Genomic DNA, 26,240 nt, shown 5'->3' with positions numbered 1-26,240 from the left:
GTAGACATAATTTCATAGCACTGTTTTCTTTTTGTTCACTTTTTTTTTTTTTTGAGGAAAATTAGCCCTGAGCTAACATCTGCCACCAATCCTCCTCTTTTTGCTGAGGAAGACTGGCCCTGAGCTGACATCCGTGTCCATCTTCCTCTGTTTTATGTGGGACCACTGCCAAAGCATGGCTGGTCAAGCAGTACGTAAGTCCACACCCGGGATCCGGATTGGGAACCAGAAGAGTTGAGCTGCACTTGCCTTGATCCTTCCCAGGGATGACACTAAACTTATTTAATGATAGATGTGGCACAGGTACCAACCATGCAGAACAGAATCTGCTCAGTGCTGGGGCAGGGTGCTGGACGCTCCCTGCTCAGTGGGCCAAGTATCTGTAATTAGATCAGGGGAAGATCTGGGGGGATTCAGAGGCTATAGGAAGAAGGGAAATTCTTTGGGGAATTTGAGGGCAGTGGCTATGTACTCACCACCATAGAAGTGTTTTCTTTTGGGAGTGATGGGAGTGTTCTAACACTGGATTGTGGTGATGGTTGCCCATCTGTATAAATTTACTCAAAATTACTGAACTGTATGCTTACAATGGGTGAGGTTTATGGAATGTAAATTATACCCTAATATAGCTGTTAAGAAAAGAGAAAAGCATTTCAATATTTTAACACAGCCAGCCATACCAGTAGTCCTGGCTGGCCCTAGGACCTGGCTCTCCCATTAATGGTATGAGACCTAAGGCTGGTCAGGCGTCTCCCTGGGTCTGGATTTCTTCATCTGTAAAATGAAGAGTCAATGATTTCTTCAAAGCTTTCCAGATAAATTCTTTTTCCTGTCAAAAAAATTCCGTTATTATGTCATCATTATTCACATTGCCCCCCTAGCACCTGCTCCTAAGGCCTTCATTGCCCAAACACATATTTATCCTTTCTCTGCTGCTTAGGAGGGATGGCAGCCCTAGTGATTTTGTCCCTACCAGATAGTTCTTTCTCATCCTATGACCTTACCTCCTGCTTAGCTTTTCCTTTTTTTTTAGTGGCCCTTTTGGTCTGATCTCCACTAAACATGAGTCAGAAAAGGCATTAGACTTGGAATCAAAAGGCCTAATTTAAATCCTAATTCAGCTATTTCTTAGTTCTGTGACCTGGAGTTAGTCATTTAAACTTCGATGAACCTTGGTTTCCTCATCTGTAAAACTGGGATAAAAATGCCAACACACGGTTTGTGGTGGAGTCTAGATGAGACCGTGAATGTGAAGGAGCCCTAATGACCTGCACAGCACCACACGGATGAGAGGTGATACCTACTTTTTCTTCTGCATTACTCCATGTTCTCTCTCCAGTGGGCAGGTGAGACGTTGACTAGAGATAAGACGTGGGGTCTGTGACAGTGACTGAGAAATACTCATGCCAAGATCCCCAAATTCCATACTACTTGTGAACATAGAAGAATCTGGGCAGACACTCTGCTCTGAACTGAGCTTGCCAAAGACAAATGTTCAAGGTTGGGATGTTGCCTCTCCCCACCCCACCCAGCGTCCCTCCCCACATGTGGCATCCTCCCAGACCTGCCCTAATTAAAGACAATAATGATAACAGCTACCTTGGATTGAATATTTATGTGGGCCACGTAGACACTATGAGAGGCACTTGTATTTCCTGTATTATTTAAACTTTAAAACAGCACTATGAGGTAGGTAAAACAATTCCCAATATGGGTAAGTAAACAGGCTTAGAGAAGCTGGGTTATTCGCAAAAGTCACTCAGCTTATGAATTGCAGAGTCAGAATTCTACCTGGGGAATTCTATGACTTTATAGATTGAATTCTTTAACTGGTACACAGTGTTGTCTTTCCAAATCCACTCTCTTAATGACTCATATCAGTGAGGTTTTAAAATAAAAGTAACTGATCAAATGGATTCATTTTAAACTATGAAACTTAAAAGGCAAGGTGAATTTTACATTTTACCAAGAATGTCGGATACCCCCAAATATGTCTAATTGGTGAATTTTCGGACAGTTTGACAAAATAAAAAAATATGTGGCAATTTTGTCCAGAAAGCACGTGTTGAATGCCAGGCACTGGGGATATAAAAATGAGCGAGGGGGCCGGCCCGGTGGTGCAGCAGTTAAGTTGTCACGTTCCGCTTCTCAGCAGCCCAGGGTTCGCGGGTTCCGATCCTGGGTGCGGACATGGTGCCACTTGGCACGCCATGCTGTGGTAGGCGTCCCACATAGAAAGTAGAGGAAGATGGGCATGGATGTTAGCTCAGGGCCAGTCTTCCTCAGCAAAAAGAGGAGGACTGGCAGTAGTTAGCTCAGGGCTAATCTTCGTCAAAAAAAAATAATAATAATAAGTGAGATAGAGTCCCTGTACTCTCATCATTTACAATCAGGAAAACAGATGAAAGAAAGGACTTTGATAGAATATGGAAAAAGCAACTTACTGGCTGTGATGGGATCATATGTGAGGGGCACTTGGCCTCGCCTAGGAGCTGAAGATGGCTTCCTGGAAGAGCTAAGGCCTGAGCAGACAAGAAAAAGGGCAGAAGAGAGGCATGCTAGACAGAGGGAGCAGGAGCCGTGTAATTGGGATCTACAGGAGACAATAAAGCTTGGTATTGCCCAGTAGAAATTGATGGAAAGAGGTGGGAGACAAGAGGCAGGCAAGACTTGGTCATGGAAGGCTTTGTTGACTGACAAGGAGGTTGGACTTTATCTTAGAAACCATTTGGCAAATTTGAGGTATTTTCCAGTGAGCGATGGTGAAGCCAGATTTGTGTGTTGGACTGACAGCCCAGGTGGCTGAACAGATTTGATCAGGTAAGATCGGAAAAGGAAAAATCAGAAAAGGAGGCTATTGTAAGGGTCTGACATGAGGGCTTGGACTAGGGCTTGTAGAGAAAGGAAAGGAAGGACTCTAGAGATATTTAGGAAAGGGAACAGACAGGACTGAGAACTGTTGTATGTAGGGTTGTGTGCCAGGTTTCTGATTTTAAAATACAGGAGTTGGTAGAGATAGAAGGAATGAAAGTAGAAGGGGAAGAAAAAATAGTTCCATTTTGGACATGTTTGAGGATTTTAAGTTTCCTGTAAGGACATCTGTCATGCGTTTCTCAAGTGAAAGTTGTGAGATCTATCTCAAATGAATTCACTAGGAAATCCTGGGAGCAGAGGCTCAACTGATGTGGAGGGCTCTTTTTCTGCCAGTCTCTGTGGTGAACAAGATGGCGTCTAGTCTCCAGACTCACATCCATCCTCCCAGCTCAGTAACCCCAGTGAAGAGTTATAGTAGGAAAGATGTGGCAGGGGTTGGGATTGGCTCAGCTCCAATCAGCTCCATCTCTCATCCAATCCGTGATGAAAGAGGTGAGGTACTCTGATGGACAGGCCTGTCTGACTTTTGTGGCATGGGTGGGAGTGGGGTCAGCCCCACCAAAATCTCATGAATGAGACCTCCTATAAGAAAGAAGTTCCTTTTTTTAAAAACAACAACAACAACACACATTTATTCTCTTACAATTCTGGAAATGAGAGTCCACAACAGGTTTTCTGGGCCCAAATGAAGGTGTCTCAGGGCTGCACTCCCTCTGGAGCTCTAAAAGAGTCCGTTTCCCTGCCTTTTCCAACTTCTAGAGGCCACCAGCATTCTTTTCCTTTTTACTTTTTTTTGCTTTGCACGTGTCCTACATGTAGGTACTTTTAGGCTGGGTTTAGATTTCCCCAAATCACTTGACTTTTTTTTTTTTAATTGACTTCGTAATAGTTTACATCATTGTGAAATTTCTGTTGTACATTATTTCTTGTCTGTCACCATATAAGTGCTCCCCTTCACCCCCAGTGCCCACCTCTCACCCCCCTTCCACTGGTAACCACTCAACTGTTCTCTTTGTCCATGTGTTTGTTTATATTCCACATGAGTGAAATCATATAGTGTTTGTCTTGCTCAGTCTTGCTTATTTCGCTTAGCATAATACCCTCCAGGTCCATCCACGTTGTTGCAAATGGGATTATTTTGTCTTTTTTTATGGCTGAGTAGTATTTCATTGTATACATATACCACATCTTCTTTATCCAATCATCAGTCAGTGGGCACTTGGATTGCTTCCATGTCTTGGCTACTGTGGTTAGTGCTGCAATGAACATAGGGGTGCATATGTCACTTTGGATTGTTGATTTCAAATTATTTGGGTAGATACTCAGTAGTGGGATAGCTGAGTCATATGGTAATTCTATTTTTAGCTTTCTGAGGAATCTCCATACTGTTTTCCGTAGTGGCTGCACCAGTTTGCATTCCCACCAGCAGTGTGTGAGGGTTCCCTTTTCTCCACACCCTCTCCAATATTTGGTATTTTCAGTCTTAGTGATTATAGCCATTTTAATAGGTGTAAGGTGGTGTCTTAGTGTAGTTTTGATTTGCATTTCCCTGATGCTTAGTGATGTTGAGCATCTTTTCATGTGCTTATTGGCTATCTGAATATCTTCTTTGGAAAAATGTCTGCTCATATCCTCTGGCCATTTTTTGATCGGGCTATTTGTTTTTTGGTTGTTCAGTTGTGTGAGTTCCTTATATATCATGGAGATTAACCGTTTGTCAGATATATGATTTGCAAATATTTTCTCCCAGTTGTTGAGTTGTCTTTTTGTTTTGATCCTAGTTTCTTTTGTCTTGCAGAAGCTCTTTAGTCTGATAAAGTCCCACTTGTTTATTTTTTCATTTCCCATGTCTGAGAAGACATGGTATTCAAAAAGATCCTTTTAAATTCAATGTCAAAGAGTGTACTACTACCTATATTTTCTTCCAGCAGTTTTATGCTTTCAGCTCTTATCTTCACGTCTGATCCATTTTGAGTTTATTTTTGTGTATGGCGTGAGATAATGGTCTACTTTGATTCTTTTTTTTTTTTTTTGAGGAAGATTAGCCCTGAACTAACATCTGCTGCCAATCCTCCTCTTTTTGCTGAGGAAGACTGGCCCTGAGCTAACATCCATGCCCATCTTCCTCTACTTTATACGTGGGATGCCTACCACAGCATGGCTTGACAAGCGGTGCCACGTCTGCACCCGGGATCTGAACCGGCGAACCCTGGGACACCGAAGCAGAATGTGCGCACTTAACCACTGCGCCACCGGGCCAGACCCCTACTTTCATTCTTTTGGAAGTGGTTGTCCAGATTTCCCAACACGATTTATTGAAGAGACTATCTTTTCTCCATTGCATGTTCTTGGCACCTTTGTCAAAGATTAGCTGTCCATAGATGTGCGGTTTTATTTCTGGGCTTTCAGTTCTGTTCCATTGATCTGTGTGCCTGTTTTTGTACCAGTACCATGCTGTTTTGATCACTATGGCTTTGTAGTACAGCTTGAAGTCAGGGATTGTGATACCTCCAGCTTGGTTCTTTTTTCTCAGGATTGCTTTAATAATTCGGGGTCTTTGGTTGCCCCATATGAATTTTAGGATTCCTTGTTCTATTTCCATGAAGAATGTCATCGGGATTCTGATTGGGATTGCATTGAATCTGCAGATTGCTTTGGGTAGTATGGACATTTTAACTATGTTTATTCTTCTGATCCATGTGCATGGAATCTCTTTCCATGTCTTTATGTCATCATCTATTTCTTTTAATAAGGTCTTCTAGCTTTCATTATATAAGCCCTTCACCTCCTTGGTTAAATTTATTCCTAGATATTTTATTCTTTTTGTTGAGATTGTAAATAGAGTTGTATTCTTGAGTTCTCTTTCTGTAAGTTCGTTATTAAAGTATAGAAAGGCAACAGATTTTTGTAAGTTGATTTTGTGCCCTGCAACTTTACTGTAGCTGTTGATTATTTCTAACAGCTTTCCAATGGATTCTTTAGGGTTTTCTATATATAAGATCATGTCATCTACAAACAGTGAGAGTTTCACTTCTTCACTCCCTATTTGGATTCCTTTTATTCCTTTCTCTTGCCTAATTGCTCTGGCCAAACCTCCAGTACTATGTCAAGTAAGAGTGGTGACAGTGTGCATCCTTGTCTTCTAGAAGCTTCTTATACTAGAATGAGGGGAGGTAAGATGAGAGATGCCAGAGAGACAAAAAGTACAAAAGTCCACTACTACATCTAAAGGACTATATTCAGCAGACAATTTTACATCACAGACCTTAAGATGGGAGAGAGTATGCAGAAGCTTTCATTTAAGTGACATTTTGGATTATGATATAACCTTAGATGGCCTGAAAATTTTAATGACTGATAAGAGACTTTTCTTGTGACTGAGAGACTGGAGAAGTTCTGGTATCTTCCTGAGTTTCAGCCAGAGCAAGGAAAGCCCATGGAACAGGTTTGAACAGACAGTGGGAGACAGCACCACATGGAGTCCAGCTCATTCAAAAAAATGCTTACATTTGAAACCATGTAAATAAAGGGATCACCCCAAGAGAGAATTTAGGAGAGAGAAGAACATGATACTAAGGTCAGAGGCTAGGGAAACACTAGCATGTAAGAGTAGGAGAGTGGCCTAAAAGAGTCTTGAGGAAAAGAAGCTAAAAGAGTCTTGAGGAAAGAGGCTGGCCCAGTGACATAGTGGTTAAATTCACATGCTCTGCTTCAGTGGCCCAGGGTTTGTGGGTTTGGATCCTGGGTGCAGACCTAGCACTGCTCATCAAGCCATGCTGTGGCAGCATCCCACATAAAATAGAGGAAGATTGGCACAGATGTTGGCTCAGCCACAACCTTCCTCAAACAAAAAGAGGAAGATTGGCAACAGATGTTCCCCAGGGCAAATCTTCCTCACCAAAGGAAAGAAAAAAAGAGTCTTGCGGAGGGATTAAGTAAGCAGTAATGTAAATTCATCCAAGAGGATTTGTAAACAAACAAACTGAACTGGCAATGTGGAGTACCTCAGTGATCTTCATCAGATTACCTTTTGTTGGAATGAATTGTGGAGTGAACTGGTAAGTAGAGACATTAAAGACATCAAGAGACTTAGTTGAGGAAAGAAAGATGGAGATAAGACTGTACTCGAGATAAATGCAAGGAAAAGAGTAGGGAGAAGTTTTGTTTCTTGTTTGTTTTCAGAGATTTGAGCATTTTCATAGGCTAAAGGGAGTCAGTAGGGAGATATTTGAAAATGTTAGGAGTTTCAAGAGGGAAGGCTGTGTGGGTCACATATATTTGGTTCGATGTTGAGGAAGGCTCCTAATAGCTTCTTAAATCATAATATCATAGGACTTGGGGAAATAAAATCCTCAGATATGACATAGAGTATATGAAACCACAGGATAAACATGGTACATCTTCCTAGATCATGAATTTTACTGTTTGGTAAGTTATTTAAAACAATGTTTTTCAGCCTTCTTGGGATTCAAGTGCACACTGAGTATTACTTAAGGCGAAACTTAGAGAATCACTGAGGTAAATATTAAATTTCATCCTGTTGCTGGCACCTTTTGCTTAATTGACTTTATCAAATGAAATATAAAAGAACAAAGAGTTTAAAATTATTGGAGAAGCCAACTTTGAAGTGGCTCTTCTGGACAAAGATAAATGTTTGAGGAACAAAACAAGTAAGGACTACAATAAACCGAAGCACATAATTATATACATGGAAATATATATGTATGTGTATGTGTGTATATGTAAATAGATGTCTATATATATCTACCTACACACATACATATGCATACATGCACATATGTACATATATATTTATATGCATATATATCTATACCTATCTACCTAGAAACACACATACACACAATCATATATAATCATAAATTCATAGTGATACTAAAAAACCCTCATTGGTCACGTTTGGAGTTTGCTAGGTCACCAACTCATTGGAGAAACAGGGAAAAGATTAACCTGTTTCTACTTTTTCTATGTAAATTGCACTTCAAGAAAACCAAATGGATTTCCTAAAATCCTTGTAATTTCCAGAATGATAGTAATAGGAGAGTCTTTTGTTCTAATATTTGGTCTTTGTACCTGGCTCCTGACACAGAGCTCCTGGATCCCTTGTAATTTCCTAGGTGATAGGAGCATCATTTGTTACGATATAGCAGATCTTGGCAGGTGACTAGATAGCTTCAAAATGGGAGTTGATCACCAAAAATCAAACCTTAGTTAGAAACCTGGAACTTTCAGCCCAACCCTCAAAACCTCCATGGAGGTGAGAGGGGCTGGAGATTGAGTTAACAATTGATCATGCTTGTATGATGATATCTCCATAAAAACCCCCAGAGGACAGGGCTCTGAGAATTTCTGGGCTGGTGAACACATTCCTGTGCTGGGAGGGCAATAGTTTAAAGAGATTTAACAGGTGTCAGAAACAGAGTCAGATATGGCAGGAATGTTGGGATTACTGGAGCAGGAACTTTTTAAAACTGTGATTAAATGCTAAGAGCTTTAATGGAAAAAGTATACAACATGCAAGAACAGATAAATAATGTAAGCAGAGAGATAAAAATTTTAAGAATCAAGAAGAAATGCTGGGGGCCAGCCCTGTGGCCAAGTGGTTAAGTTTGCGAGCTCTGCTTCGGTGGTGCAGGGTTTCACCAGTTTGGATCCTGGGCATGGACATGGCACTGCTCATCAGGCCATGCTGAGGCAGCATCCCACATGCCACAACTAGAAGGATCCACAGCTATGTACTGGGGGGATTTGGGGAGAAAAACCAGGAAAAAAAAAAGATTGGCAATAGTTGTTAGCTCAGGTGCCAGTCTTTAAAAAAAAAGAAAAAGAAAGAAAGAAATGCTAAATATCAAAAAGACTGCACCAGAAATGAAGAATCCCTTTGATGGGCTCATTAGTAGATTTAACCTGGCTAAGGAAAGAATCTCTGAGCTTGAGGATATGACAGTAGAAAGTTACTTCCAAAACTGAAAAGCACAGAGCAAAAGACTGAGAAAAACAGAACAGAATATCCAAGAACTATGGGACAAATACAAAAAGTGTAACATATAATAGGAATACCAGAAGAAGACAAAGAGAAAGAAACAGAAGCCATATCGAAGCAGTAATAACTAAGAATTTCTCCAGATTAATGTCAGACACCAAACCACATATCCAGGAAATTCAGAGAATGCCAACCAGGATAAGTGCTAAAAAGAAAACTATACCTAAGCATATCATATTCAAATTGCAGAAAATCAAAGATAAAGAAAAAAATCTTAAAAGAAGGTGGGGGGGGGAACATCTTACCTACAGAGGAACAAAGAAAAGCATTATATATAACTTCTTCTCAGAAACCATGCAAGAAAAATGAACATGGAGTAAAATATTTAAAGTGCTGAGAGGAAAAATCCACCAACCTAGAATTCTGTACCCTGTTAAATTATCCTTCAAAAGAGAAAGAGAAATAAAGACTTTCTCAGACAAACAAAAATTAAGGAACTGTGTTGCCAGTAGACCTGCCTGGCAAGAAATACTAAAAGAAGCTCTTCAGAGAGAAGGAAAATGATATAGATCAGAAACTTGTATCTACACAAAAAAGGAAGAGCATCAGAGAAGGAAAAAGTGAAGGTAAAATTAAAACTTTCATTTTTCTTTTTCTGAATTGATCTAAAAGATAGTTTTTCAAAATAATAGCAACAATGTATTCAATTATGTATGTGCAAATATATACTTAAACATTCTTATGTATAAGTGAAATGAATGACAGCAATGGTAGAAGAGATAGGAGGGATGAATTAGGATTATTTCATTATTATAAAGTACTTGTACTACCCATGAAGTGGTGTAGTGTTGTTTGAAAGTGGACTTGAATTAGTTATAAAGGTACATTGCAAACTCTAGGGTAACCACTAAAAAACTAAAAAAAATATATGTATATATATATATATAAATATAAAATATATACTATATATAATTGATATGCTAAGAAAGGAGAGAAAATGAAATCATACAATGGTCAGTTAAAACCACAAAAGGCAGAAGAGTTGTGGAAGACAAAAATAGGAACAAAAGCAACAAATAGAAAACAGTAACAAATATAGTAGACATTAATCCAATTCTATCAACAGTCACTTTAAATATTAATAGTCCAACTATGCTAACTAAAAGACAGAGATTATTAAAGTGGATGAAAAAACAAGACAGAACTACGTATTGTATATATGAAACCCACTTTAAATATAAAGACATATATGGATTAAAGGGAAAGGGATGGAGAAAGATATATCATGTTAATGCTAATTAAAAGAAAGCAAGAGTGGCTATATTAGTTTCAAACAGAGCAGACTTCAGAGCAAGGAAAATTATCAGGGATAAAGAGAGGCATTACATAATGATGAAGGGGTACTCCAAGAAGACATAAAAATCCTTAATGTGTATGCACCTAAAAAGAGTGTCAAAACACATGAGGCAAAAACTGATAGAACTGCAAGGAGAAAGGGATGAATCTACTATTTTATTTGGAGATTTCAATACTCCTCTATCAGAAATGGCAGAACCAGCAGATGGAAAATCAGTAAGGACATAGTTGAACTCAACAGAACCGTCAATCAACTGGATATAATTAACACCTATAGACTACCTCATCCCAAGACAGAAGTCTGCACATTCTTCTTCAGTTCACATGGAACATTCACCAAAAGAGACCACATTCTGGGCCATAAAACACACCTTAACAAATTTAAAAGAATACAAGTCATACAAAGTCTGATCTCAGACCACAGTGGAATTAAACTAGAAATCAACAAGAGAAAATAGCTGAAAAATCTCAAAAATACTTGGAGATTAATCAATGCAGTTCTAAATAATGCATGGGCCAAAAAAGAAATTGCAAGAGAAATTTTTTAAATGTTTTGAAGTAAATGAAAATACAATTTACCAAAATTTATGGGATGCAGTGAAGGCAGTACTTACAGAAACTTATAGCATTGAATGCACATATTAGAAAAGAAGAAACTGCTAAGATTGATATAAGCTTCTACCTTAGGAAACTAGAAAAATAAGAGCAAATTAAATCCGAAGTAAATAGAAGAAAAGAAATAATAAAAATTAGCCCAGAAATCAATGAAATTGAAAATAGGAAATCAATACACAAAATGAACAAAACCAAATCTGGTTTTTTAATAAGATCAATAAAATCAATAAGCCTCCAGCCAGGCTACTTAGGGAGAAAAGAAAGAAGACACAAATTCCTAATATCAGAAATAAAATAGGGGATGTCACTGCAAATCCCTTGCATATTAAAAGGATGATAAAGGCATATTATGAACAACTCTGTGCCCACAAATTTGGTAACAAAGATGAAGTGGACCAACTTCTTGAAAGACAGAATCTGCCAAAACTCACACAAGAAGTAATAAACGTCTAAATAGGCCTACATCTGTTAAAGAAATTGAATCAATAATTAATAATCTTCCAAAACAGAAAGCACCAGGTCCAAACAGGTTTACTGGTGAATTATGCCAAGCATTTAAGGAAGAAATTATACCCATTCTCTACAATCTTTTCCAGAAGATAGAAGCAGAGGGAATACTTCGTAACTCATTCTATGAGGCCAGCATTACCCTAATATCCAAACCAGACAAAGACATTACAAGAAAACTCTAGACCAATATCTCTCATGAACATAGATGCAAAAATCCTTAACAAAATATTAGCAGATACATATTAGTCCAAAAAGGTATAAAAAGAGTTATACATCATGATCAAGTGGGAATTTTCCAAGGTATGCAAGGCTGTTCAACAATCAAAATTAATTAATGTAATCCATCATATCAACAGACTAGAAAGAAAAATCACATGATCACATCAATAGATACAGAAAAAGCATTTAACAAAATCTAGCACCCATTCATGATGAAAACTCTCAGCAAACTAGGAATAGAAGGGAACTTCTCAACTTTATAAAAATTATCCATAAAAAACCTACAGCTAACATCATACTTATGGTGAGAAACTAGAAGCTTTCCCATTAAGACAAGGAATAAGGAAAGAATATGTGCTCTTGCCATTGCTTTTCAACCTCACACTGGAAGTCCTACCTAATGTGATAAGACAAGAAAAAGAATAAAAGCTATATAGACTGTGAAGGAATAAACAAAATTGTCTTTGTTCACAGATGGCATGATTGTCATAAAATCCAAAAGAATTGACAAAAACACTCCTGGAACTAATAAGTGACTATAGCAAGGTTGCAGGATACAAGCTTATTATAAAGAAATCAATCAGTTACCTATATACTAGCAGCAAACAGGTGGAATTTGAAATTAAAAACATTACCATTTACATTAACATCTCCTCCTCCAAAAGAAATACTTAGGTATAAATCTAACAAAATATGTATAAGACCTATGTGAGGAAAACTACAAAACTCTGATGAAAGACATCAATGAAATATTAAACAAATGGAGAGATAGTCCATGTTTACGAACAGGAAGTCTCAATATTGACAAGATGTCAGTTCTTCCCAACTTGATCTATAGATTCAGTGAAATCTCAGTCAAAATCCCAGAAAGTTATTTTGTGGTTATCAACAAACTGATTCTAAAGTTTATATAGAGAGGCAAAAGACCCAGATTGCCAATTCACTAGTGAAGGAGAACAAAATCAGAGAACTGATACTACTTGACTTTTTTTAGGGGTTAGCCCAGTGGAGCAGTTGTTAAGTTCGTGTGCTCCAATTTGGTGGCCTGGAGTTCCCCAGTTCAGATCCCGGAGGTGGTCCTATACACTGCTTATCGAACCATGCTGTGGCAGGCATACCATATATTAAAAAAAAGAAAAAATGGAGGAAGATGGGCGTAGATGTCAGATCAGGTCCAATCTTCCTGAGCAAAAAGAGGAGGATTGGCAGCAGATGTTGGTTCAGGGCTAATCTTACTCAAAAAACAAAAAACGAAAAAAAAACCTTCTATAAAGCTACAGTAATAAAGAGAGTGAGGTAGTGGCAAAATAATAGACAAATAGATCAATGGAATGGAATAGAAAGCCCAGAAGTAGACTCACATAAATATAGGTAACAAATCTTTGAGAAAGGAGCAAAGGCAATACAGTGGAGCAAAGACACTCTTTTCAACAAATGGTTCTGGAACTGGACATCTACATGGAAAAAAGACTCTAGACACAGACCTTACATCCTTCACAAAAATTAACTCAAAATGTGTCATAAACCTAAATGTAAAACACAAAAACTATAAAGCTCCTAGAAAATAATATAAGACAAATCTAGGATGTCTTGATTATGCAATAACTTGTTAGATACAATACTAATGGCATGATCCATGAAAGAAATAATTGATAAACTGGACTTGATCAACATTTAAAACTCCTGTCTGCAAAAGACAATGTCAAGAGAGTGATAAGACAAGCCATAACCTGGAGAAAATGTTTTCAAAAGACACATCTGATAAAGATTGTTATCCAAAATATACAAAGAACTCAACAGTGAGAAAATGAATATTCATTTAAAAAATAGGCAGAAAAGAGTTTGGACTGATGTCAGGATCATGGCAGAGTGAGCTCTCCCAGTAAACTCTCCCCTCCACAAAACAATGAAAAGGACATTCCTATTCCAACAGAGGACATCCACACAACACAAATGACGTCTGAGAGACCCATGCAGCCATACGTTGGAAAGTGGAGGTGCTGGAACGCCCCTCAGAGGAGGTGGAGCCAGGTAAGAGAAAGCTTCACTCCCTCCCAAAAAGACTGTGATTCAGGGATTGCATGCAGCCTCCAAGAGGGAAGGAAGACGGGGGTGCCCCTTTGCAGGAAAATCATAGATCCCTGAGGTCCCTCACAACCTAGGGGAAAGCCCTCTTCTGAGGTGACTAGTGACTAGCTATCGTAGGGGTGACTTCATCAAACCAATACCCCAGGAGAGCAAATAGCAGGGGCAGATTGAGAAGTCCCTGAGAGAACACAGGAGAAGAAAGCACTCCTCCCCCCACCCACCCAGCACCCAGCTCTAGCACCTGGGATTCTGGTGGAAGGCAGAGGGCTCAAAATATGCACTGCTTGAGCCCTACCCAGTGGCAATAGGTGGTAATGGCAATCAATAATATCACAACATGGAAGAACAAAGCCACGCCCTATAGCAGTATTAAAAATTATATTAAATCTCCAGACCAGAAGGAAAATGACAAGTACCCAGAAATCAATCCTCAAAACACAGAAATATGTAATCTAAATGACACAGAATTCAAAATAGCTACAAAATAGCACCAAATTAAAAGAGAATGTAGAGAAACAATTCAACAAGTTTAGGAGCTACTTCACAAAAGATATTGAAACTATAAAGAAGAACCAGGGGCTGGTCCTGTGGCTGAGGTGAGCTCTGCTTCAGATCCCCAGGGTTTCGCCAATTTGAATTATGGGCATGGACCTAGCACCATTCATCAAGCCATGCTGAGGCAGCATCCCACATAGCACAACTAGAAGGACCTATAACTAGAATATACAACTATGTACTGGGGGGCTTTGGGGAGAAAGAAAAAGAAAGAAGAACCAATCAGAAATATTGGAGATGAAAGACACAATGGATAAGATAAAACAAAATATGGATTCCCTGAATGCTAGAGCAGACATCATAAAGGAACAAATCAGCATAATCAAGGACAGACATATTGAAGTGCTCCAGATAGAGAAGGAGAGAGAACTAAGACTAAAAAGAAAAGAAGAAAGTCTCCAAGAAATATCTGACTTAATTAGGAAATACAAGATAAGAATTACAGGTATTCCAAAGGGAGAAGAGAAGGAGAATGGAGCAGAAAGCTTGCTCAAAGAAATAATAGTGGAGAACTTCCCAAACCTGGGAAAGGAGATGGAAATACAAGTGAAAGAGGCTATCAGATCTCCTAAATGTGTCAATGTAAAAAGACCTACTGCAAGGCATAGAGTAGTGAAACTGGCAAAAGTCAATGGCAAAGAGAAAATCCTAAGGACAGCAAGGCAGAAAAAAGACTTGTAAAGGAACCCCTATCAGTCTTTCAGTGGATTTCTCAACAGACACCTTACAGCTAGGAGAGAATGGAATGATATATTCAAATCTTTGAAGGGCAAAAACTTTCAGCCAAGAATACCCAATCCAGTGAAAATATTCTTCAGATTTGATGGAGAAATAAAAACTTTCCCAGATAAATAAAAGCTAAGGGACTTTGTAGCCACAAGACGCCCCCAACAAGAAATCCCCAAGAAGGCTCTCATACCTGAAAAAAAAAAAAAAATGGAAGAAAGGGATTACAAAGCCCAGAGTATGGAGATAAATAGGCAGGCAAAATCAGAAAATAGTAGCAATACATCAGAAGAGGTTACCAAATACTCAAGTGTAACATTAAAGATAAAGGGAAGGAAAACATCAAAAACAAAGATAATCTTGTCATTTTAATCACAAACTCACAACACAAGATGGAATAAGATATGACAAAAACCACATAGCTGAGGAAGAGGAAGGGGCCTGAATTGGTTTAGTTTAAAGAAATAAGAGGCCATCAGAAAATGGACTATCTTATCTACAAGATTTTGCATACAAACCTCATGGTAACCACTAAACAAAAAAGCAGAACAGAGACAGAAATAATGAATAAGGAGAAAACTAATAAACTCAGCATAAAAAAATACATAACCCATTGGTAGGCAGAAAGACATGAGACAAGAAACAAAGGAACTTCAGGAGAATCAGGAAATAAGTGATAAAATGGCAGCATTAAGTCCTCTTATATCAATAATCACCCTAAATGTAAATGTACTGAATGCTCCGATAAAAAGACACAGAGGGGTGCTATAGGTTAAAGAAGAAGACCCAACAATATGCTGACTCAAGGAAACACATCTCAGACCAAGGACAAACACAGGCTCAGAGTGAAGGGATGGAAGATGATACTCCAAGCTAATGGCAAACAAAAGAAAGCAGGTGTTGCAATACTTATAGCAGACAAAGTAGACTTCAAGATACGACAGGTAAAGAGGGACAAAGAGGGGCAATATATAATGATCAAAGGGACACTCTACCAAGAAGACATAACATTTATAAATATCTATGCACCCAACACAAGAGCACCAAAGTACATAAAGCAACTATTAAAAAAGCTAAAAGGAGATATTAACAATAACACAATAATAGTAGGGGACCTCAACACTCCACTCACATCAATGGATAGATCATCCAGACAGAAAGTTAACAAGGAAACAGTGAAATTAAATGAAAAGCTAGACAAGTTGGACTTAACAGATATGTATAGAACACTCCATCCAAAACAGCAGAATACACATTCTTCTCAAGTATGCATGGACCGTTCTCAAGAATAGACCATATGTTGGGACACAAGGAAAGCCTTAATAGATTTAGGAAGATTGAAATAATAACAAGCATCTTTTCCAATCATACTGATATGAAGCTAGAAATTAATTAGAAGAAAAAGCTGAGAAAGAGACAAAGATGTGGAGACTAAGCAACATGCTGTTGAACAACCAATGGATCATTGAAGAAATTACAGGAGAAATAAAAAAATGTCTGGAGACAAATGAAAATGAAAACATACCATACCAACTCATATGGGATGCAGGAAAAGTGGTACTAAGAGGGAAATTCATTGCAGTACAGGCTCACCTTAAGAAACAAGAAAAAACCCAAATAAGCAGTCTCAAACCACACCTAACTGAATTAGAAAAAGAACAAACAAAGCCCAAAGTCAGCAGAAGTAGAGAAATATAAAAATCAGAGCCGAAATAAATGCAACTGAAACAAAAAAGGCAATAGAAAGGATCAACGAAACAAAGGCCTGTTTCTTTGAGAAGATAAACAAAATCAACAAACCCCTAGCCAAACTTACAAAGAAAAAAAGTGCAAAAGCTCAGATAAATAAAATTAGAAATGAAAGAAGAGAAATTTCAATGGATATCACAGAAATACAAAGGATTATAAGAGAATACTATGAAAAGCTATATGCCAACAAAATAGACAATCAAGAAGAAATGGATAAATTCTTAGACTCTTACAGCCTCCCAAAGCTGAATCAAGAAGAAATATGTAATATGAGTAGACCAAACACAAGTAAAGAGATTGAAACAGTAATCAAAACCATCCCCCAAAATAAAAATCCAGGACCAGATGGCTTCCCTGGAGAATTCTACCAAACTTTCAAAGAGGATTTAATACCTATCCTTCTCAAGCTATTCCAAAAAATTAGGGACGATAGAACACTTCTTAACACATTATACGAGGCCAACATCACTCTTATAAGAAAGCCTGACAAGGACAACACAGAAAAAGAAAACTACAGGCCAATAGCACTGATGAACATAGATGCAAAAATCTTCAACAAGATATTGGCAACCCAAATACAGCAATACATCAAAAAGATCATACATCATGATCAAGTGGGATTTATACCAGGGACACAAGGGTGATTCAACATCCACAAATCAATCAATGTGATACACTACATTAACAAAATGAAGAATAAATACCATATGATCATCTCAATAGATGCAGAAGAAGCATTTAACAAGATCCAACAGTGATTTATGATAAAAACTCAACAAAATGGGGATAGAAGGAAATTACCTCAACGTAATAAAGACCATACATATATGACCAACCCACAGCCAACATCATACTCAATGGGGAAAAACTGAAAGCCATCCGCTGAGAACAGGAACAAGACAAGGGTACCCCCTATAATCACTCTTATTCAACATAGTATGGGAGGTTTTGGTCAGAGCAATTAGGCAAGAGAAAGGAATAAAAAGAATCCAAGTAGGAAATGAAGACGTGAAACTCTTGCTGTTTGCAGGCAACATGATCTTATATCTAGAAAACCCTAAAGACTCCATTAGGAAACTGTTAGAAATAATCAACAACTACAGTAAAGTTGTAAGGCACAAAATCAACTTACAAAAATCTGTTGCATTTCTATACTCTAATAATGAACTTACAGAAAGAGAACTCAAGAATACAACCTCATTTACAATCACAATAAAAAGAATAAAATATCTAGGAATAAATTTAACCAAGGAGGTGAAGGACTTATACAATTAAAACTATAAGACATTATTGAAAGAAATAGATGATGACATAAAGACATGGAAAGAGATTCCATGCACATGGATTGGAAGAATAAACATAGTTAAAATGTCCATACTACCCAAAGCAATCTGCAGATTCAATGCAATCCCAATCAGAATCCTGATGACATTCTTCACGGAAATATAAGAGAGAGCCCTAAAGCTCATATGGGGCAACCAAAGACCCCGAATTATTAAAGCAATCCTGAGAAAAAAGAATCAAGCTGGAGGCATCACAATCCCTGACTTCAAGCTGTACTACAAAGCCATAGTGATCAAAACAGCATGGTACTGGTACAAAAACAGGCACACAGATCAATGGAACAGAACTGAAAGCCCAGAAATAAAACCGCACATCTATGGACAGCTAATCTTCGACAAAGGTGCTGAGAACATACAATGGAGAAAATATAGTCTCTCCAATAAATCGTGTTGGGAAATCTGGACAACCACTTGCAAAAGAATGAAAGTAGACCATTATCTCATGGCATACACAAAAATAAACTCAACGTGGATCAAAGACTTGAAGATAAGACCTGAAACCATAAAACTGCTGGAAGATAATACAGATAGTACACTCTTTGACATCGAACTTAAAAGGATCTTTTTGAATACTGTGTCTTCTCAGACAAGGGAAACAAAATAAAAAACAAGTGAGACTTCTTCAGACTAAAGAGCTTCTGCAAGGCAAAAGAAGCTAGGATCAAAACAAAAAGACAACTCACCAACTGGGAGAAAATATTTGCAAATCATATATCTGACAAACGGTTAATCTCCATGATATATAAGGAACTCACACAACTGAACAATAAAAAAACAAACAGCCTGATCAAAAAATGGGCAGTGGATATGAGCAGACATTTTTCCAAAGAAGATATTCAGATGGCCAATAAGCACATGAAAAGATGTTCAACATCAGTAATCATCAGGGAAATGTGAATCAAAACTAAACTATGCTACCACCTTACACCTATTAAAATGGCTATAATCACTAAGACTAAAACTAACAAATGTTGGAGAGAGTGTGGAGAAAAGGGAACCCTCATACACTGCTGGTGGGAATGCAAACTGGTGCAGCCACTATGGAACAGTATGGAGATTCCACAAAAAACTAAAAATAGAATTACCATATGACTCAGCTATCCCACTACTGGGTATCTACCCAAACAACTTGAAAGCAACAATCTAAAGTGACCTATGTAACCTTATGTTAATTGCAGCACTATTCACAATAGCCAAGACATGGAAGCAATCCAAGTGCCCATTGACCGATGATTGGATAAAGAAGATGTAGTGTATATATATACAATGAATTACTACTCAGCCATAAAAAAAAAGTCAAAGTAATCCCATTTGCAACAACATGGATGGGTCTGGAGGGTATTATGTTAAGCGAAATAAGCCAGACCAAGAAAGACAAACACCATATGATTTCACCCATATGTTGAAGATAAACAAACACACGGACAAAGAGAACAGTTGACTGGTTATGAGGGGAAGGGGTTTGGGGATGGGCACAGAGGGTGAAGGGGAGCACTTATGTGGTGACAGACAAGAAATAATGTACAACGGAAATTTACAATGATGTAAACTATTATGCACTCAATGAAAAATATATGTATTTAAAAAAAGACAAAAAAACCAAAAACAAAAACAGAAAAATAGGCAGAAGACCCGAACAGACATATCGCCAAAGAAGATATACAGACGGCAAGTAAGCATATGAAAAGATGTTTGATATCATATGTCATTAGGGAATTGCAAATTAAAACAACAACGACGTACTAATACATACCTACTAGATAGCTAAAATCTGAAACACTGACAACACCAAATGCTGGAGAGAATGTGGAGCAACAGGAGCTCTCATTTACCGCTGGTGGGAATGCAAAATGGTAGAGCTGCTTTGGAAGACAGTTTGGAGATTTGTTACAAAACTAAACATCCTCTTACCATATGGTCCAGCACTCACTCTCCTTGGTATTTACCCAGAGTCGTTGAACTTATATTCACATCAAAACCTGCACACGGATGTTTATGGCAGCTTTATTCATAATTGCCAAAACTTGAAGCAACCAAGATGTCCTTCAACGGGTGAGTGGATAAACTGTGGTACATCCAGACAATGGAATATTATTCAGTGTCAAAAAGAAATGAGCTATCAAGCCATGAAAAGATAGAGAGGAACGCTACATGCACATTACTAAGTGAAGGAAGCCAATCTGCAAAGGCTACATACTGCATGATTCCAACCATATGACACCCTGGAAAAGACAAAACTTTGGAGACAGTAGAAAGATCAGTGGTTCCCAGGGGTTCGGGGAGAGAGGGATGAACAGGCAGAGCATAGAAGATTTCTTAAGGCAACGGAACTATTCTGTATGATACTACAATGACGGATATGTACTTATTGTTATACACTTATCACAACCCATAGAATATACAACACCAAGAATGAACCCTAATACAAAATTATTGACTTTGTGTGATAATCATGTGTCATTGTAGGTTCTTTGATTGTAATAAATATACCATTGTGGTGCAGGATGTCAATAGTTGGGGAGGTGTGCATATGTGGGAACAGTGGGTATATGGGAACTCTTTGTACTTTCTGCTCAATTTTGCTGTGAACCTAAAACTTCTCTAAAAAATAAAGTTTATTAATTTAAAAGAATATCAGTTTTCCCCAAGTTAGTATATAAATTTAACGTGATTTGGATAAAAATAATAACAATCTTTTCCCCTGGAGGTAGATAAGCTGATTCTAAAGTGCACATATGGGAAAATACACACGCAGGAATAGCTATGTAAAGAGAAAAAAGATAATGAGGGTGGATTAGCCCTACCAGATACTATAAAATCTCTTTGATTAAAAGTGTGTGGTACTGGTGTGTGAAGAGACAGACTGATCAGTATAATAGAACAGAAAATCCAGAAATAGAACCAAGTATGTATGGAAATTTAATATATGAAAAACTTTGCCTCTCAAACCACCAGAGAACAGATAGACTTTTTAATAAACGGTATTGAAACAACTGGATAACCTTTTGAACAAACATAAAATTGGATCCATATCTCACAACACATATCATAATAATCTCCAAACGGATCAGAGATCTAAATGTAAAAAGTGAAACCATATAATTAGTAGGAAAAAAGCACCATGAGTGAAGTCAAAAGACAAAGATGGAGTGGGAGAAAATATAGCAATATAGGTATCACATATAAAGAGATAATCTGCCTAATATCTAAATAACTCTTAAAAACCAAGAGAAAACAAAGACAATATCTGGCTGGCAAATGGTCAAAAGACTTGAACAGACAGTTCACAGAAAAAAAGAAAAAGGGCCTTTAAACATATGAGAAAATATTCACCTTTACCCATAATATGAAAAATGCAAAGTAAAACTGCAATGAGATACCATTTCTCAGCTCTCAGATTGGAAGAAATTAAGACAGTGCATGACATTCTCTTTGTGCCAGGCTGTGGGGAAATAGGCCTTCCCATACATGTTGTTGGGAATGCAAATTGGTAACAACCTCTCCAGAGGGGAGTTTTGCAGTGTCTAACAAAAGTAACTATGCATTTGCCCTTTGTGTCATCATTCCTGCTAAATTCACACTAAAGGTGTATCCTTCCAATTACACAAAACAAAATTTCTACAAGGTTACTCATGGTGGCATTATTTGCACTACGAAATTACTGGAACAATGCAAGAGCCCATCCATAGGAGACTGGTTAATAAATTATGGTGCATCTACACAGTGGAATATTGTGCAGCTCTAAAAAGAATGAGGAAGATCTCTGTGAATGATTAAATTAAAAAAGCAAGGTGTGAAAGAGGTTATATAGCATGCTGTCCTTTGGATATGGAAAAGGCGGGGAGAATACAAGCACATGCACACATGCATACATTTCCTAGTCCAGTAGAAATGAGCACAGGACTTGGTTTCTAAATACCACTTAAAGGTAAAGTAAAAGGAAGGACTAATTAGAAAAATGGCTGATTCCAGGTTTTTTGGGGCAGGGAAAGCTCAAGTTTAGCCTAAAACTTATCATTGAGCCGGAAAGTGCGTGCCCCGGATCCATCTTGAAGGATTCTCACTGGCCATACTGGGATGCTTTGGCTATCAAAAAGAATAGCGATGGTAATGGATTATAAAACACTGATTTAGAAAAAAAATTCATGAGTCATAGCGATGCTCCAAAAGAAAGGGGAAAGGAGAAAGTTCTCTTTTGCAGAAGAATGGCAGCTAATAAATGAAGAAGTAGTGAGAGAATGAGAAAAATCACAATTTCGCAATGGTCAATGCTGACCATAACTGATTCAGACAAAGATTATCAATGGACACTGATACCATTAGAGGACATGTTGTTGAGGATCAGGATAGTCACAAAGTATCAACCCTCAGATTACTTAGGAATTTTACAGGAGGAAGCATGTCTTTATTAATAGAGACATCTGGCAGACGCTACATGAATCAAGTGATAAAACAGCATCACCAGTGATGAGACAAGCTGATATGTGCCTCCTGGAGGGATCTGATGGTAAGTATGCAGCATTATTTATTCAGTATTCTTTGACTCAAGTTTTAACCTGAATCTAATTATGAAGGAACCATCAGTCAAAGGCAGGTTGTGAGACATTCTATAACACAAATGGCCAGGGCTCTTCAGAAACATCAATGTGACGAAAGAAAAAAGGTGTAGGATTGCTCTAGAAGTAAAGAGTAAAAAGACAAAACAACTAAGGCAATAGGTAATCTTCAGTAAATGCTATTGGGACAATTGGGGAAATTTTAATGTTATTGTATCAAAGTTAAGTTACCCTGTTGTACTCACTGTCTTGTGGTTCTGTAGGAGAGTGTCCTAGTTCTCAGGAGAAACATGTTGAAATGTTTATGGGTGAAGTGTCAGGATTTCTGCAACTTTCAAATGGTCTGTCAAAATTACAAATTTTACTTGCACACACACATATATGTATATATACTCTATAAACAGAGAGCTATAGATGTATAGAGTAACATGTAGATAATTTTGATAGCTGATTTCATATGTCAATTCAGCTAAGCTCTGGTACCCAGTTTTTAAATCAAACGGTACTCTATGTGATGCTGTGACAGTCTTTTTGTCCATGTGGTGAACATCTACAATCCAGTTGACTTTATTTTTTTGTTTATTTTTTTGTGAGGAAGATTAGCCCTGAGCTAACATCTGCTGCCAATCCTCCTCTTTTTTTTTGCTCAGGAAGACTGGCCCTGAGCTAACATCCATGCCCATCTTCCTCTACTTTATATGTGGGACGCCTACCACAGCACAGCTTGCCAAGCAGTGCCATGTCCACACCAGGGATCCGAACTGGTGAACCCTGGGCCGCCAAAGTGGAAAGTGTGCACTTAACCGCTGCGCCACCATGCCGGCTGCCCCCTCAGTTGACTTTAAATAGAGGACATTACCTTTGACAGTCTGGGTGGGGCCTCATCCAATCAGTTGAAGGCTTTAAGGGCACAAACTGAGGTTTTCCTGAAGAAGAAATTCTGCGTCAATACTGCAGCAGCATCTCCTGCCTGAGTTTGCAGCATGTCAGCCTGCCCCATGGATTTAGACATGCCAGCCCCCACATTGCATGAGCCAATTTCTTAAAACAAATCTCTGTATGTATATATAGAGATATATCTATACATATATATGTATAGATATATATATATAGACACACACAGATTGAGAGAGCGAGAGAAACAGAGTAAAGAATTATGTATCTATATAGAGGTACAGATAGATAGAAAGATAGATATAGATATATCCTCTTGGCTTTGTTTCTCTAGAGAATCCTGACGGATAAAAGAATATAGATATATGTATCCGTAGTATATACAAAGAGAGATAAAGTCAATGTGGCAATGCTAACAGCTGATAAATCTAGGTGAAGGGTATACAAGTGTTCACTGTACTCAACTTTTCTCTAAGTTTGAAATTTTTTATGATAAAAAATTGGGAGAAAAAAATTAAAAGTGTATTTCAATGACATTTTTTGGAAAGATAACTCAGCACAGAGACATAGCCTAATAAAAATACTGGAATTTAAACATAAAGAAAACATCTATAGGTGTAAAACTCCTATAGATAGTGCCTTAAAAAAATCAAGAAGAGCAAGTTAGTTTGGCGTCAGAATTCTCCATTTTAGTGCTAGAAAACAATGGGTCAGTATCTAAAAAATCCTCAGGGAAGGAAAACTGTGGTCCCAAATTTTAGAACCATCTAATCAAAAGCTCATGGAGTTTAGTTCCCAGAGCCCTTCAACCAACTAAAAGTTGAATGAAGAAGCTGCTGAGGTAAAAAGAGCGGTAGTGAGCATTCAGTTCATTTCCGTTGCTTAGTTAATTAGTCCATTAGATATTCATTGCTCACCTAGTGTGCACATGCTCTGAGATCCAACAGTAACCCAGATGGACATCGTCTCTGCCTTCACCATTCTGACAAGTCTAGAGAGGGAGACAGGCTGATTAGACAAATAGATACATAATTACACATTGCCAAGTGCTAGGAAGGAAACAAAGAGGCTGGTATTAATAATAATAGAGAGTTAGGCGTGGTGTGGTAGCTCATTTGAATAGGGTGGCCAGAGCAGGCAGCTTTGATATTCAGGTTGGGACCTGAAACTTGAGAAAGAGTCAGCTTTGTGAAGACTCAGGGAGAAAGAATCCTGTAGGTGGAGAGCATAGCCAGCTCAGCTAGAACTAAGTCCTGACAGTGTGGGTGTGCAACGTAGTGTAAGCGCTATAAAGTAACCTCACTTGTTCGTGAGCCAATACATGAGCTTCCACAGCAGTACACAGGACGTTCAGTGGTTAGGACAAATTTGCCTATCAAATTATATCCGGGTAGAAATTATTTACTTATGGTCTCTTCAAATAATTATTTCCTATCATATACGTGCTAAATCATGTGAAATACATTTACTGTTGCTGTTGACATGTGTAGCAGTAAGACTAGAGGTTAATATCTTAAAGCAAATACCCCCTGTGATACTATTTGATAATTTTAAATCAGAATGTACAAAAGGATGGGATTTCTAGCATAAGAATTTCCCAATCATTTATTTCTAGGAAGTGCATGTCATTTCACCTAGCGTTAGTTCTAGTCTCCTTTTTGTAGTTAGGAAACTATATTAAAAAATCTACTGTGAGACTACTATGGGCTGGGTACCCCTATACATATTATGTCATTTAATAATAAACTGGCAAAGTATTTAGTCCCATCTTTGCTGTTGAGGAAACAGGCCCAGAGAAATTAAACAACTCAGCCGAGGTCACAAGCAGGTCAATAAATGGTAGAGTCAGTATTTAATCTTGTCTTTTCTCCTACACCACACGGCCTCATGGATAGCCAGTCTCTAGAATTTGTAGGGGCATCAGAATTGGCCACCCCAAAATGTGTCTCTTTGCCTTGATTATTTTTAAGGACAAAAAGACTCTGAAAGAAACTTTGACCTTCCCCTCTAACTGCCTAAAAGAATTTAAGATACAAGCCTGTTCCAGGAAGAAGCTAATATCATAAGATAACTGTGGTGTAATGTAAAATGTGTCTCTCAGGTCACATTGTCTGTAGTTGGCCCACTTGCTTTTCCATCTCACTGTAAATTGCCTTCCACCCCTTTGAAGCCCCAAACCACTACCCCCAACATCCTCCTTTGTCTTTAGCTAAAGATAGTATTTAAGGTGGTGGCTTCAGCCATTCTGGCAAGTTGCTCAGTTTTCCTGGGTCTCTCCCATGTATACACGTTATAAAGGTTTGTTTGATTTTCTCCTATTATTCTGTCTCATGTTGATTTAATTCTTAGATCAGCCAGAAGGATATAGAGGGTAGAGGAATTGTCTTCCTCCCCTACATGTTCAACGTAGTTAATGTCAGTAAATATTTATAACTCTGCTATGCACAAGGCCCAATAAGATTTGTGGGGAATAAAAATGTTGTTCAGTATTTCACAATCTGTAAGGGAAACAGACAAATGTAATTATACAATTATGTACATATATATATATATATATATATATATATATATATGCAGTCATGAGTTGCTTAATGATGGAGATACATTCTGAGAACTGTGTTGTTAGGCAATTTTGTTGCTGTGAGAATTTTATAGAATGTACTTACACAAACCTAGATGGTATAGCCTACTACACACCTAGGCTAAGTGGTACTAATCTTCTGAGACCACTGTCGTATGTGTGGTCCTTCGCTG

At 38.0% G+C, this 26,240-nt stretch overlaps 2 long non-coding RNA genes across 4 annotated transcripts in view; one reads left to right on the top strand and one right to left on the bottom strand.

Moving 5' to 3' along the window:
- Window positions 1–26,240, top strand: part of LOC111774922 (uncharacterized) — a 53,746-nt gene that overhangs the window by 4,279 nt on the left and 23,227 nt on the right. The gene's annotated exons all lie outside the window — the stretch shown is intronic.
- Window positions 692–24,487, bottom strand: LOC138915511 (uncharacterized). Its single transcript, XR_011421543.1, has 3 exons — window positions 24,404–24,487; window positions 23,452–23,518; window positions 692–829 (listed from the first exon to the last, which is right to left on the bottom strand). It is a non-coding gene; the product is annotated as an uncharacterized lncRNA (long non-coding RNA).

Source organism: Equus caballus, chromosome 9, assembly GCF_041296265.1.
Source record: "Equus caballus isolate H_3958 breed thoroughbred chromosome 9, TB-T2T, whole genome shotgun sequence".
Lineage (NCBI taxonomy): Eukaryota > Metazoa > Chordata > Mammalia > Perissodactyla > Equidae > Equus > Equus caballus.
The sequence above is the reverse complement of the archived record's forward strand: the minus strand, read 5'-3'. Positions and strand labels throughout refer to the sequence as shown.